The sequence below is a fragment of the Mesocricetus auratus genome, unplaced genomic scaffold (genome assembly GCF_017639785.1).
Source record: "Mesocricetus auratus isolate SY011 unplaced genomic scaffold, BCM_Maur_2.0 Super-Scaffold_100010, whole genome shotgun sequence".
NCBI classification, from domain to species: Eukaryota; Metazoa; Chordata; class Mammalia; order Rodentia; family Cricetidae; genus Mesocricetus; species Mesocricetus auratus.
The window spans coordinates 3,373,465-3,389,161 of NW_024429194.1; the positions used below are offsets into that span (position 1 = coordinate 3,373,465).

Sequence of the window (15,697 nt, forward strand, 5' to 3'; positions counted from 1 at the left end):
ACTAGCTCACTGCCCTTGGGCAAGTCACGGCTAATGAAGCCGCCTGCAGCTTTCTTTAAAGGCATTGCTTGATCGTTGAGATCTTTAGAGCTCCTTGACTTAACTTTCTGGGGCAAAGAAGAAAAAAAAAAGGCTACAAAAGAGGAGGAGATTGCCTCTTAAAGTAGAGGTTCTCTTGGAAGCCCCTGGGTGAAATCTGAACACCTTGAAGTGTTCACGAGTTTATCGTCGGATGTCCAAGATAGTCCACACAGGTGTCTTCGTATCAACTTAAAAGCTGTTTCTTTCATTGACAGTTTACGCTTCAGTAAAGAAAGCAGCTAAGCGTTTTTTTTTTCTTTTTTTCAAAATATAAAGATAGGTAACAGTGTTCGCTAATAATGGCTTTTGAATTCCAAAGGCAAAGGTGGTTATCTGGTGTGGTTCTGTACACTTTGGCCAGCTTTCCCACGTTGATTCCTGTCTTTGGTGCTGTTGCCGTCCTGAGGTGAAGGACACCGGTGATAAATTGTTTCCACCCCCACTCCCCCCAGCACAGGTTAGACATAAACGCCCAGGTTAAGAATGGTGTTAGCACAGGTTAGACATAGATGCGCAGGTTAAGAGCAGTGCCAGCACAGGTTAGACATAAACGTCCAAATTAAGAGTGGTGCTGTGTCATGCATGGTGGCAGCTATTGAGCAGCGGGGGGGGGGGCTCTCAGTTATTATTTTAAGACTTATTCCATTTTTATGTGTACATGTGTTTTGCCTGCATGTATGCATTTACACTGTGCACTTGGTGCCTGAGGAAATATAAGACAGTTTTAATAAAGTTAATTGAACTTGGGTCCTACTTAGAAAAATAACATCTCACAAGAACACATTTGATGGAATACAAAGTCTTTTTTAAAAAGGAAAGCATCAGCATGAAATAAGGTCTGAATACACTTGATTTTCAGTGGCTTTTCCTGTGATCACTGCCCGAAGAGCAAAGAAAGTACACCAGGCTCGCGTCTGGACAGTTACACGCAGAGTTACACACATGACATCAGAGAAGCTTATCTGTACATTTTTTTCTGGAGTAATGACCCTCACTTCTGCCTTGGGTGATCTAGTTTGTAGATTGAAGTTTCCCTTCTACCGTCTACAGAGGCTTCTAGTGATAGGTACCTCATCTTGTTGGTTTTTTTGTTTTGTTCGGTTTTTCTCTGTATTGTTTTGGAGGCTGTCCTGGAACTCGCTCTGTAAGCCAGGCTGGCCTTGAACTCACAGAGATCCGCCTGCCTCTGCCTCCCTCGTGCTGTTGATTCTTACTGTGTGATCTTCCACACAGCATAATCCTTGTTGATTATGACCACCTTCACTCTTGCCTCCTCTTTCCCAAGTTCCAACAAGTGGGAGACAGACTTTCAAGGAGTTATATGTCTGCCAAGTTGATTCCCGCCCCCTCAGAACATCGTTGAGTCCAGCTTAGGCAAACCCCTTGTCTAATTTGAGGTGAAAGTCCGAAAAATCTATCAGCGGTTTTCCCCGTCTCAAATAGAGCAGGCGTAATCGCTTTTCAATTTCAAGTTTCTAAGTTTGTACCACTTCCAGAGCCTAGGTAAACTATAGTAAATCCTCGATAAGCCACTGAACGGAGTGGAGGGAGGTGCAGGGGCGGGTTCTCATTAGATGTGGGAGACTCTGTCACAGGAATGTCCAGAGTGCCTACTGATTCAGGGTCTACTGACTTCGCGTCAGGTGACTGTCTTAGGGCTGACTGGTATCACAAGAGCTGTAATTGTCTCAGTGGCCTCTGACTTCTCAGGATGGTCTCTTTAGCCCCAAGCCTAGAAACGGAGCTGGAACTCTGATGGTCTTGTTGTTCTGACAGGCTCTGGCCCCTGCTAAAGAGGGAGCAGCTCCCTAGCTGCTCTTGTAAACTCATTAGCCAGAGGACCGCTTGGTTCCTCCTGTGCTCAGTGTCCCCGCACAGTTTCTGTCCTTACACATGTCCTCAGGAGCCTCGAGTTTGCACCCACAATTAAGAAGGTAGTAAAGACTTGATTCCTACTGGAGAACCAAGTAAACTAAGGAGGCCCGGCAGGAGAACTGGGGAGCTAGTCCACTGAATGCCTTTTCACCTTTGGTTTAGTAATTAACTAACAACAAATAACCAGCCATGTCTCATAAGTTAGAAAATGAGCTTTGTGAGGGGGAGGAAGAGGGGAGAGAGGGAGAACTGTGGTTGGTATGCAAAATGAATAGAAATTTTAAAATAAATTTAAGAAAACAAGCATGATTTTTGTTTTTTGGTTTGTTTGTTTGTTTTTGTCTTTGGTTTTGTTTCATTTCCAGTTGTTGAGATTTGGCTGTCCTGGTCAAACTGAGACTCCTACATCTTTGATTTTAGATGCCTTCATTTCTTTCCCATTAACTGGAGGTAATGTGCCGGCAGAGAGGATGGCCTTTAACTCAAAGACAACTAAATCTTCTCTTACCCGTATTCTCTTCACACAGCCCGCTCGCTGTCAATCCTCTCCACAGACTGAACTTTAACCAGTATACCCTCTACATCAGGGAAATTATCTTAGAAAGTCTCAAACTGCTGCTACACTCAATCTCCAGGGGCTCCGACTATTGCTTGGGATGTGACCCAAGAGTTTACATCTCAAAAATCCCTAGGGGATACTATGTAAGTATAAATATAAAACAGTTCAGAGAGAGAGAGAGAAGAATCAGATTCTCCATGGTACAGAGAAAAGAGGTGTGCCTGTCTCCGGCCCCTCCCACACTGTCTACTTTTATTGTGTGTACATTTACTTTAGAAAAGATGTCCCGCGCTTCTCGGAACGTCTGTACTAGGTAGGTTACTCACCACCTTAAGACTGGAGAATGGATTCCTCCTTGACCTGGAAGCCGTGTAGGTGCAATTTTATCATGAAGCTAACGCCTCTGTCTCCCCGCTTGCTCTTCAGCTAACACCAGCCTCCAGACTGTAAATCCACCTGCCGTAAAAGAGTGGGAAGTCTGTTTTAACTTAGTGAATAAATTTGTGGTCACCAAAATTACCCCTGAAAATCCCACAGTCTTTACAAATTCAAACATTAAAATTTCAGTCTCTTTAAAACATCCAAACTCTTTAAAAAGTTCAAGTCTTTATACTGGGGGACCCTTTTAAAAGCAAAAATACCTTCTTCAAGAGGGAAGAACCAGGCAGGGCACCTTACCTGAACCAAGCAAAACCAAGCTCTAATGGTATTAATAACTCAAATCAATTGCCTGGGATTCATTCATGGTCTTCTGACTCCTGCAAAGGGCTTGGGTCTCTTCTCCAGCCCCACCCTCTCCAGCACACAACGTTTGTCTTCTAAGCTCCGTTGGCTCCACTCCACTGCGGCTGTCCTTGGTGGTCATCCCAGGGCGCTGGCACCTCCAAAATGCTGGAGTTTTACTGCGACCAGGCTGCACTTTCACCAAGAGCCTCTCAGAGGCTCTGTTCATGATGTCAAGCCTCAACCTCCTTGCATGACCCCTTCAGTCCTAGGCCTTCAACTGCTACTAAGGCTGCACCTTCACCAACGGCCTCCTGGCCTCTCACAGTGCCAAGCCTCAGCTGCTCTCCATGGACTCCTTCAAAACCAGTACCACCTGGGTGACTTTTTTTTGTTGCTTTTGGTTTTTGTTTGTTTGTTTGTTTTGCTTTTCGAGACAGGGTTTCACTGTGCCTGTGAAGGCTGTCCTCGAACTAGCTCTTATAGACCAGGCTGGTCTGGAACTGACAGAGATCCGTCTGCCTCTGCCCCCCCCCCCGTGCTGGGATTAAAGGCATGCTCCACCACTGCCTGGCTCACCTGGGTGACTCTTACACATGATCAAGTCCTGCTGCCAGCAAAAGCTACAGCCATGGCTGCCTCTGGAACACAGCTTCTCTGTACTTTCAGGAAACACTTCCCAGAAGGCTTCACCTCAGTGATGCTGGTCTCATCTTAATCACGGCTAATATCTTAACTCCAAGCGACCAGCATCAGTTGCCCCAGTGGTGTAAAGTAGTGCTGGTGTTTTGATAACCACAGCTGATTCTTCAGTCCCAGCTAACCAGAACCACAGGATCTTAATTCAAAATAGCAAACAGTCCTGGTAGAGTCTTTAATCTTCCCTCCGAAACGTCACAAGCCAGGCCTCCACCTTCTTTGCTGCTCTCAGCATCCTTATCTCCCAGGTTCCCACAGAACTGTGAACACTCAATGGCTCTTCCAGCCCCAAGTTCCAAAGTCCATCCCCAAACCTCGCACAAACATGGTCAGGCCTGTCACAGCAATACCCCCCTATGCTGGTACCAATCTGTCTTAGGGTTTCTACTGCTGTTATAAAACATCATGACCATAAAACACAAGTAGGGGAGGAAAGGGTTTATCTGGCTCACACTTCAGCGTTGCTGTTCATCACTGAAGGAAGTCAGGACAGGAACCCAAACACGACAAGATTCTAGAGGCAGGAGCTGACGACTCAGAGACCACATAGGAGAGCTGGTAACCTGCTTGCTCTGCCTGCTTTCTTACAGAATACAGGACCACCAGTCCAGGGATGACTCCACACACAATGGGCTGAACCCTACCCCCATTGATCACTAATTGAGAAAATGCCTTACATCTGGGTCTCATGGGGACGTTTCCTCACCTGAGGCTCCTTCCTCTGATGACTCTAGCTTGTGTCAAGTTGACAACAGAAAACCAGCCAGTATACCAGACACGGAGAATATAAGAGTTACAGCATCACGAATGTCTCCATCCAGATCTCAGAGGAAGATAAGGGAGGGCAAACAACATACATTAGAGTCAGGATTCTCTTCAGGGTGCCCCTGAGCCTGTGAGGCTATAAAGGTGAAACACAAGCTACCGTGGGGAGCTCAGCAAGTTTGAGATGTCAAGAATGGGGACTGTGGGGAAGCCGCAGGTGTCAAGCGCAGCCAATCTGGTGGAGAGGCCACATGAATCGCAGCCAATGGGGCTGTCCAAGCCCACAGAAAGCCCACATCATGACGTGCTGTGGCCAAAATGCTGAATGGGGGCTACAGGGTTTAACATTTGGCCTGCTGGCTTGGGATTTGGCCTTGGCAGAGCTCCTCCATCCTCAGCCTCCGATCTGCCCATCCGGAGCTGGTACCGTCTGGAGCTGGTATGATTATTCTGTCCCACATTATCCTGAGAGTCTGCAACTTGGCTTTGGTTTTTGCAGAGACTTAAAGCTAAAAGTTTGCTTTGAGCCTAAGGGCAGACTTTGAGCTTGGGTTTTGAATAATGCTGTGTTAAGATTATAGAGATGCAATAGAACTAGAAAAAATAAAACCATCTTGAGTGAGGTAACCCAAAACCAGAAAGACCAATATAGTATGTACTCACTCATAAGTGGATATCAGACATAAAGCAAAAGGTAACCAGCCTGCAATCCACAACCCCAGAGAAGCTGGAACCCTCTTCCAGAAACAGATGGAAGCAGATACAGAAATCCACAACTAACGGTTGGACCAGGCTCCTGGAGTACAATCAAAGTGAGGGAGGAGTGATAATATGAACAAAGGAGTCAAGACCATGATGGGGAAACCCACAGAATCAGCTGACCCAAGATAGTGAGTGATCACTGACTCAGGTCTGACAAATGGGGAACCTGCATAAGACTGAACTAGACTTCCTTAATACAGGTGACAATGGTGTGACTGGGACAATATGTGGGGCCACTGGCAGTGGGTCCAAAATCTAACTCTAATGCACAAATTGACTCAGTGGAGCCCATTCTCTTATGGAGAGACATCTTGCCAAGCCTAGACACAGGGGTGTGAGGGTGGAGAGGTGCCTCGGTCCTGCCTCACTGAGATGATAGTACAGACTTAGTAGACTTCCTAGGGAAGGCCTCACCCTCTTTGTGGAGCAGATGGGAGGAGGAGAGGGGAAGGAGGAAGTGGGAGGAGAGGAGGGAGGGGGAACTGGGATTGGAACATAAAAAATAAATTAATAAAAAAGACTAGATCTATGCAAAAAAAAAGATTATGGAGATGCTTGGAAATTGACTGTATACAAAATTGCACTTTGTATTATGAGATGCAATGAACCTTTTGTGGGGTCAGAGATAGATTATGGCTCAGGTATTGGGTATCCCCGATTCTTATTCATATAAAGTGCGTACGAGGGGACTATGTAGATTGATCTCTCTCACATGCTCTCTTCCTTCTAAAATGCCATGAGGGAGAGATATAACATTGCTGCCATGTAACTGTCCAGAGGCATGTGGCCAAGCAACCATGACCTGAAATCTCTGCTGAGATCCGTAATAAATCTAATCTGTTTACTCAGATGTCTTGTTGCACTGATAAAAAATTGGGTGAATGCATCGTCATACTTCTTGTGTGGATTCCTCTGTGTCTGTGGCTACACTGTGGGGCGGCATCAGGCCTATGGCCCTCTGACCACATCCAGATTTCCTTGTTTCCAGGCCACTGGTCACAAAGATTATAGCCACTTTCTTTAACATCCCAGAAGGCTCATTGGGTTTTCCTGAACATACTTTTGTACTCTGATGATGGGGGTATTGTTAAAATTCAAACTCCTTCTTTAGCCTGACACTACAGTAAACACCATCATCTTCATCATATCATATCATATCATATCATATCACTCCTGGCTCATCACTGTTCCACTGGACATGGCTCAATGCCAGCTCTTTGATCAGAGACATAAAGTATCTGCATGAAAATACAGAGAAAGGAAAATGTCCAATTGTTTAAAAATGAAAAAAAGGCAACGATACTTTTCCATCTCCAAAAATCTTATTGAAAATGAAAACCATTCATTTAAAGTTATGAAAAATGCATTCACTGACCTTTTAAAGTTTGGCAAGCCCTAAAAGAGCAAGGCAATTAAAGGCACACCAGAGACTCCCAGAAAATATACGAAGCCTGACTAATAAGCACACTCAAGACAAACACAGTGTATTTACATGAGTTATTGATGGCCTTATTGTTTGAGTTCTGAGAAAAATGTTACAAGGAAGGTCATCCATGACAACCAAGAACCCAGTCAGCTCATTGCTTATTCGGTAACTGATTACTTTTCAGAGAAAGAAAATAAGCTGAGGGAACAGGAGAAAGGGTACTAAAAGGGGCCCACAGCTAGTTAAGGATGTCCCTAGACTTCATCTTTAAAGGCAAGACATGGAAATGTCTTTGTAGATGCCAGTGAGCTAGATGTGATCACACCAGATAAGGTGGCCCTGAACTGGATTCTGTTTAAATGCTTATTAGAAATGGGAGGTATGGTGGTTTGATTAGGAATGGCCCCTACAGATTCATGCTTGGCCCATAGGGAGTGGCAGTTAGTGGGTGTGGCCTTGTCGCAGGGAGCATGTCACTGTGGAGATGGACTTTGAGGTCTCAGATGCTCAAACTATGCCCAGTACTCAGTCTCCCCTTCTGCTGCCTGTGGACCAAAATGTAGAACTCTCAGCTCCTTCTCCAGCACCATGTCTGCCTGCATGCTGCCATGCTTCCCGTCGTGATGCTTATGGAATAAACCTCTGAACTATAAGGCAGCCCCAATTAAATGTGTTCCTTTGTCAGAGCTGCTGTGGTCATGGTGTCTCTTCCCAGCAACAAAACCCTAAGACAGGAGAGAACAGAGAATTGTACGGGAAAGAAAGCCTGTTGGTAAAAGAGAAACTGAGTGATACAGCTTCTGATGGGAGATGCCATTCTGTAACTCTGTCTCTTATTGGTTGTTGAATAAAGCACTGTTGGCCAATAGGGAAACAAGATAGATGGGACTAGGAGTTGAGGAGGATTCTGGGAAAGAGAAACACAGAGAGTCATGATGTAGACGCCACAGGAATAAGAGGTCCAGACCCTTTTCTCCAGTAAGAGAAATACTTAGATTAACAATTGTGGGTAAATACTTAAGTCAGAGATAACTAGTAAGAAACAAGCAAACGAAGCCGGGCGTTGGTAGAGCATGCCTTTAATCCCAGCACTCGGGAGGCAGAGGCAGGCGGATCTCTGTGAGTTCGAGGCCAGCCTGGTCTACAGAATGAGTTCCAGGACAGCCTCCAAAACTATACAGAGAAACCCTGTCTCGAAAAACCAAAAAAAAAAAAAAAAAAAAAAAGAAACAAGCAAACGTCCAACAGCTTCATAATTAATATAGCCTCCTGTGTGTTCATTTTGGACTGATGTGGCTCTGGAACCAGGCTGGCGGGAAGGCTGCACTCTACAAGCTTCAGATTCGGAGATCCGAATATTGCCATCAGGCATTGACATTAGTAAGTGCACTGACCAAACTCTGCCCCATTTGTACCCTGAACCAGCCTCTGCAGTAGTGAGAGAATATCTTTCTTTCTTATTAAGACACTTGATGGGGTTGCCCTTCTGTATGCTGTGAATATATATGTTCTCTTATTGGTTGATGAATAAAGCTGTTTCGGCCAATGGACAGGCAGGACCTAGCCAGGCAGGGCTACCAGACTAGGAGAACTCTGGGAAGAGAAACACAGTAAGTCTCAAAAGAGATGCCATGTAGCTCCTGGGAAGATAGGAAGCCCAGGCATTCTCTGGTAACCCAAGATCACGTAGAGATGCATAGATTAACAGAAATGGTTAATAATTAAGAGAGCTGGCCAATAGGAAGCCTGAACCATCGGCCAAAGAGTTTATGATTAATATAAGCCTCTGTGTGTTTATTTAGGACTAAATGGCTGTGGGACAGGGCTGGACAGAAACTTCCATCAGCAAACACTAATTTTAGCTTTGTTACTGCCACCCTAGGAAACTAGTACATGGTTCAGAAACTGAAATATTTAAATGAGCATCTAATTTTGGAAAACAAAACAATGTCATAAAGAGCGAGGAACAGCTGCAGTGGTGTGAGTCATGGCTTGCAGGCTAAACTCAGTGTTTGTGTTTGCCAACATCATGGAGCAACCCAGCAAGCCACACGCCTGAGTATAAATCTTACTCGACAATATTTAGTTGCCTCCTAGAAGGAGCCCGATGATGATAAGAACTCGACTGAGTAAAAGAGAATTCAAGGAACAATAGTCCTTAAATAATTTCACAGACGCCACACTAATAAATGCCAGGGGAACTGTGGTAAGGGTCAGGGGTGGCAGGAGCATCAGAAAAAGGATGGGGCAGTTACAGAGCATAACTGCAGAAGTCAAGGGTACCTGACTGAGAGCTAACACCCGAGCACGGCCCACGCATGCCGTGCTAGCCTCTGAGCAGCACGATCACTCTGCTCCGGCTTCTCTCCAGGGTTCATTCGTATTCTCTCTGTGGGATTACCACACTCAGGTTCGATTCAGTTCTGTTTGAGGTGTTATAACTAAGCTACTAACGGACGAGGTAGCCCGAACACAGGCCAGAAACGAAATAGGTAATGCATCATAATTATGAATAGAGAAGGCAAATTTTGCCATGAAATTAATCATTCTTTTTTTAAAAAAATATTTTATTTATTTATTGTGTATACAGTCTTCTGCCTGCATGCCAGCGGAGGGCACCAGATCTCATTCAAGGTGGTTGTGAGCCACCATGTGGTTGCTGGGAGTTGAACTCAGGATCTCTGGAAGAACAGCCAGTGCTCTTAACTGCTGAGCCATCTCTCCAGGCCCTAATCATTCTTTCTTTAACATGCAACTCCGTGCTCACTCATTTAACATAAAAACTTTAAGCCCTGAGCATCTTCTTCTTTTACATTTGAACTGAACCAGTTAATGCTCAAGACAGACATTGTTCATGTCCCAAAATACAGCTGGGGGAACCTGATTACCAGACACCAAGGAGACAACCCTGTTGCTGCATCAAGTTTTGATGAAGCGAATTTTGTCAAGCTCATTTATATAACCTTGTTACCTTAAGTATTCCTTTTCAAAATGCCATTTTAAGTAGTCTAATATAGATCACTAATGAACGTTAAGATGTGTAAATTCACAGGAAGCAATTAAAAAGTGTCACTAATGTTCCCAGAACTAAAAGGGTTTGCTTTAAAGAGCCGATGAATCCACCAGATCTTGGAATCCAATGCTGTTCTCCAATAAAAGGAGTCAGGACCCCTTGTAGAGTTAGGCTGTTCTGAGGACGAAACCAAAAATACACAAGCTGAGCCTAGAACTTAGTGCTTCTAGGAGGAAAGAGGTGTGGTGTGGCGGGGTTTGGGCGGAGTCACAGGTCACAGTGCTACGCGGAGAAAGCTAAACCTAGCTGAGTGACAAGACACGGGCGGTGCTGGAACATAGGTCACAGCAGAAAACAAACATCTTGCACGTCCATACCCTCACCAATAAATGACTGAATAAATAAATGAAAAAGGAAGTAACATCTTGCATCTTAAAGAACTTTAAATAGCTTATACAGATAATCCACCGCGGAGGGAACAAAGTTCGTGAGTGTGCGCCGTGCATAGTCACTTGTTTCCAAATGATACAGCATACAAGAGTGGGTCAGAATGGATCCACGACGAAGAAACCTGGTCAGCATCATCAGCGGTAAGTCCTGCCGATAGCACCCTCCGTTAAAAAAAAAAATGTGACGACCACAGCATTTCACCCAAGCAAATGGAACTTCTCCCCCCAAACCCACAGTCTCGGCGCAACCACAGATAATCACCAGACAAACCAAAACCGAGGAAAATTGCACAAAGCAGAGAAGAGAGGAGATTCGTGGGAGGCAATCAGCAAGGGGAGTCCCACACTTTCCTAGTTTACATCTAGAGAGCTCAAGCAAAGGCAGGTAGTTCCCCGAGTTTAGAACAGGTAGAAGTCAAGGCTCCTGGCAAAATTTCACAGGCAAAGGACCCAGAGGCGACAGAGCTTTGCAGACAAGACCTGGAATTTTGAAAAGGGATGCCTGGGACCAGCTGCTCGCTAACACACACAGGGAGAAACCATAGAAGTGTAAAGAAGCCTACAGAGCAGCCCCAGCTCTCAGAGCATTGGACACAGTTTTTCTTCAAGGAGAACCCACAAAAGGCTGCTGCCTCATAAGGCTCACACTCACCCTGGAGTCAATCAAGGCTGTGCTGCCCCATCCAAGGGAGTTCTAAGCCCTAAAAGATCAAGCTGCTTTTAAGTAAATTATTTATTATCCCCAAGTTCAATATTGTTCAAGAAATACGGGAATATCTTTCCCGGTAAGGTAAAATTCACTATGTCCTATACCGAACCAAAGAAATAAACAATTAAAAAGTGTTACTAGGAATATAGATAACCACGAGACTTCACCACTTACACAACCCTGGACCATTAGACACTAGAGCTATATGCTATAGCACCATGTTACTGTTACAATATCTTCAGACTTGAGTACTTTGTTACAAGCAACTACCAGAGAACTAATTCAGGTGACAGAGACTTTGAGCTCGCCTCCCCTCCCTGCTACTTGTCAAGGCTAGGTTCTGGACTTGTCTTCACCTAAACTGAGACACCAACATTATTCCCAGGCTTTGGTTCCCCTTAACAAGGTGTATGTGGCTACCATCATAGTCATTTCCATTCCTCTAGAAATTATTTCAGAGATTATCAGTTTGAATATGTGTGTGTAAAAAAATAATCGTTTCTGCGGCTAAGAACACGAAGTCTTGGACTCCACTTCCGTCCTTCAGATTCTGCATCTTCAGTGAGGGAGTCTTCAAGCCTGATTATGACACAGCACTTTAAGATGGAGGCGCTGAGAGATTAAAGAAGAACGAAGTCATCGGGCAGCAAGACAGCTCGGAGAGTAAAAGCGCTGCCGCCAAGCCTGAAGCCCTGGGCTTGATCCCTGGAGGCTGCAGAGCAAGAAGACTCCTGAAAGCTGCCCTCTGCCTCCACAGAAGCACAGTGGCATGCACACTCAGGAACACACATGTAAAAGGAGTTCTTAACTGGTCTAGATAAACTGGGCATTGGTGGCGCACGCCTTTAATCCCAGCACTTGGGAAGCAGAGGCAGGCGGATCTCCGTGAGCTCAAGGCCAGCCTGGTCTACCTAGCGAGTTCCAGGACAGTCTCCAAAACAATACAGAGAAACCCTGTCTCAAAAAAAAAAAAAAAAACAACAACAACAAAAAAACATTGGTCTAGATAATAAAAGGCCAGAGTCACATACAGAGGGAAATGCTGAGAGATCAAAGAGAAGAAGCAAGTCATGGCACAGCACACCTTACCTCCTAAACATCTCATCAGAGAAGAGAGCGATTTCCTGCTTGTCCCTGCTTATATCCTGTTACTGCCCAGCTACGTCACTTCCTTTCTGTCTGTACAGACCTCTATGGTTAGCTAGTGGCAAGTACCATTCTCTGACCCCCAGACAGGCTTTATTTGTGCAAGAAATGTATCACCACACACACATACTCTCATTAATTAATTAAACGCAAAATTGTAGATATATTTATTTGCACACACATACACAGACACGAAACAGTAATAAAGAAAAAGCTATGAATTTGAGAACCCATGTCTGGGGACACTGGGGAAGGGGACATGAGAGAGACTGGAGGCAGGAGGGAGGATGTTGTAATTATGGTTTTAATTGAAAATCTGTACAATATATTGTGATCGTGGTTTCCACCCCCTCGTCTCCTTCCAGATCCTTCCCATCCATTGGACCCCACGCCATCTTCTTCCCTTTAGAAAACAGGAAATGAAAAAAAGTAATCAAACCAAAATGAAGAAGAATGAGAAACACAGACACACAGAGACACAAAGTAAAACTCTAAAAACACAAGATTGGAAACCGTAGTACACAGGCAAAGGATCAGTAAGGTTAAAAAAAAATGCCCTGCCCTGGATGAAATGACAGACTGTGGACAGCCCCCATGGAGAGCCTCACCCTCCCTGGAGAAAGGAGTGGGGATTGGGGGACAGGGATGGAGGGGTTGGTGGGAGGGCATGGGAGGAGGGGAGGGAGAGGGACCTAGGATTGACATGTGAAGCAACTTTGTTTCTAATTTAAATTTAAAAATTAAAAAAAGGGGGGCTGGCCGGGCGTTGGTGGTGCACGCCTTTAATCCCAGCACTCGGGAGGCAGAGGCAGGCAGATCTCTGTGAGTTCGAGACCAGCCTGGACTACCAAGTGAGTTCCAGGACAGCCTCCAAAAGCCACAGAGAAACCCTGTCTCGAAAAACCAAAAAAAAAAAAAAAAAAAAAAAAAAGGGGGGGGCTGGAGAGATGGCTCAGCGGTTAAGAGCACTGACTGTTCTTCCAAAGGTCCTGAGTTCAATTCCCAGCAACCACATGGTGGCTCACAACCACCTTGAATGAGCTCTGATGCCCTCTGCTGGCCTGCAGGCAGAAGATTGTATATGTAATAAATAAATAAAATATTAAAAAAAATTTAAAAAGACATTAAAAAATGCCCAAAGCAATCTCTCTCTCTCTCTCTCTCTCTCTCTCTCTCTCTCTCTCTCTCTCTCTCTCTCTCTCTCTCTCTCTCTCTCTCTCTCTCTCTCTCTCTCTCTCTCTCTCTCTCTCTCTCTCACACACACACACACACACACACACACACACCTAGAAAAACAACATTAAGCTTGTTTGGTGCTGACCAACTCAGCCGGGCATAGGCCCTACACTTAACTGTGGTTTGTTTGGTTTTTTTGTTTTGTTTTTTCGAGACAGGGTTTCTCTGTATTGTTTTAGAGGCTGTCCTGGAACTCACTCTGTAGACCAGGCTGGCCTCGAACTCACAGAGATCCGCCTGCCTCTGCCTCCCTAGTGCTGGATTAAAGGTGTGCGCCACCAAGGCCCAGCTTAACTGTATACCCAGCGGGATTCCATCATATAAGCCTAATGTTTCCCTTTCAAGCAGTCCCAAACCGGAGTCAGCGTCTGGGTTCAGAAAGGGAGATCTTGTTTGCATCCCCCACCTCCTCTCAGCACCGAGACCCAGTCTGACAGGAACCGGTGCAGGCCCTCCGCGTGCTTCCATGGTCTCTGCGAGTTCGTGTGCATTTTCGGTCCTGCTGTGTCTCGAAGACTGTTCCTTGGCGTCACCCATCCCTTCTGACTCTTGCAATCTTTTGTTGTGCCCAAGTTCTGAACCCCAAAATCACCAAGAGGCCCATTTGGATGAAATAGCAAAGAGTCTTTTAAATTGAAGTTATTTCACGAGCTAACCCCATTAGCTGGGGCCCTTCATCCCCCCCACCATGAAGGATGGCTGGAGAAAGACCCTGAGCAACCTGGGGGGATCTTAAAGGGAAGCGTAAGAGGAGTGTCTAGGGGTATGAAACAGTCTCAGGATTGGTGAGCTTCTAACTTTGGACGACCCACCCTGTGTTGATTGGTCAACTGGTTGTTATGGCCCATAGGCCTTCCCAGGGAGGTTGTTATGCTCTGCATGTCACCGTTGTGCACTTGTCCGTAAAACACAGTCCGGCAGCTAAGTTCTGATCGGCTCCTTGCCACAAGGAGGGCATCTGACCTCCTAGTGACCAGGGACAGGGACAGGAGCGGCAAAGTCATGTAAGCGCGTGGTAGCCCGTCATGGCTGCTAAAATGGGGGACCGGCCACTACACTTTCTACCTCTTCTATATAGCTGCCTCAGTAAGCCTGGGGGGGGGGCTCAGGTGAAGCCGTCCCACTTAGGACCCGAGTGCTCCAAAGCTTGGCACTCTCTGCACATTGCGCACTCGGGGGTCCCTGTGCTTGCTCCCATCTACCCGAACACGAAGCTTCCCTTGTGACGGCTGAGTCAGACACTGATCTATGAGTATAGCACCGTGTCATCAGAGATCACTTATTGCTGCATTCCTTAAACGGGAGTATTGAGCTTTCCCTGCGACCCACGGCATATCTAGTCTCAGGTTCTTCACCACCCAAAACAGTGTAGGCGCAGGTTCCGTCTCCTGGAGTGGGGCCTTGCATCCGATCAGACAATGTCTGCACCTCTATTGCGCCAGCTCACCAGACAGGCTGATCACGATTGTAAATTCCCTGATTCCTAGCTGAGCTGGTGTTTTTCTTCCCCACGAAGAGAACTGTAGGCTCTACAGGAGCCCAGATCTTGACATTCATTGTGACTCTGTGCTGTCCCCCTGTTGTCCTCTGGCCATGTCAGAGCCACGTTCTTTAGGGATAAGGCCCAATACTGGTCAGTCCTGGTGAGCAAGTGTTTACATCTTACGTTTGTAAACTTCGCTTGTCTCTACCAGGCCTGGCTAACACACTACTGTGTGGTATTTTAGAGGCAGTGTTCCCTTAGTTAAATCCTACTTTGTGTGATTTATTGTCTCCTAAGAAAATCCATTGGCGATCTTTTGTAACATCAGTTCCACGACTTTGAGCGTCTTCCAAATCAGTTTTAGCATACTTAGGTCAGCTTCCTGACCCTTGACTCTCTTCTCCTAGGTCCTACACATTTCCTTGTAAAGAACCTTACTAAACCAGTTTCTCAAGAATCCAAAAGCAGGGTATCTAATCTTCAGTCCCACACCCCCCCCCAGGGGATGTCCATCCACCCTTGTTCTGGCTAGAGCAAGAATCTCCAGGGTCAGTTTACACAAAATCCATCGCTGCTCTACTGAAAAACAAAACGACGAAAAAAAATGGGGAGCAGGAATTGGTTCTAAAAAAAATTATTTACAGTTTTGGCCAGAACTGGGGGGAATAAATTCCCAGTCTCTGCCTTGACTGAAGACATTTTAAAATTTATTGCCGGGCATTGGTGGCACATGCCTTTAATCCCAGCACTGGGGAGGCAGAGGCAGGCAGA

General features: G+C 45.7%; 1 long non-coding RNA gene across 1 annotated transcript; it reads right to left on the reverse strand.

The window, feature by feature from the left end:
- Nucleotides 1–367: 367 nt before the first annotated feature.
- Nucleotides 368–3,310, reverse strand: LOC110343218. Its single transcript, XR_002385422.2, has 3 exons — nucleotides 3,194–3,310; nucleotides 2,842–2,971; nucleotides 368–482 (listed from the first exon to the last, which is right to left on the reverse strand). It is a non-coding gene; the product is annotated as an uncharacterized LOC110343218 (long non-coding RNA).
- Nucleotides 3,311–15,697: the final 12,387 nt, after the last annotated feature.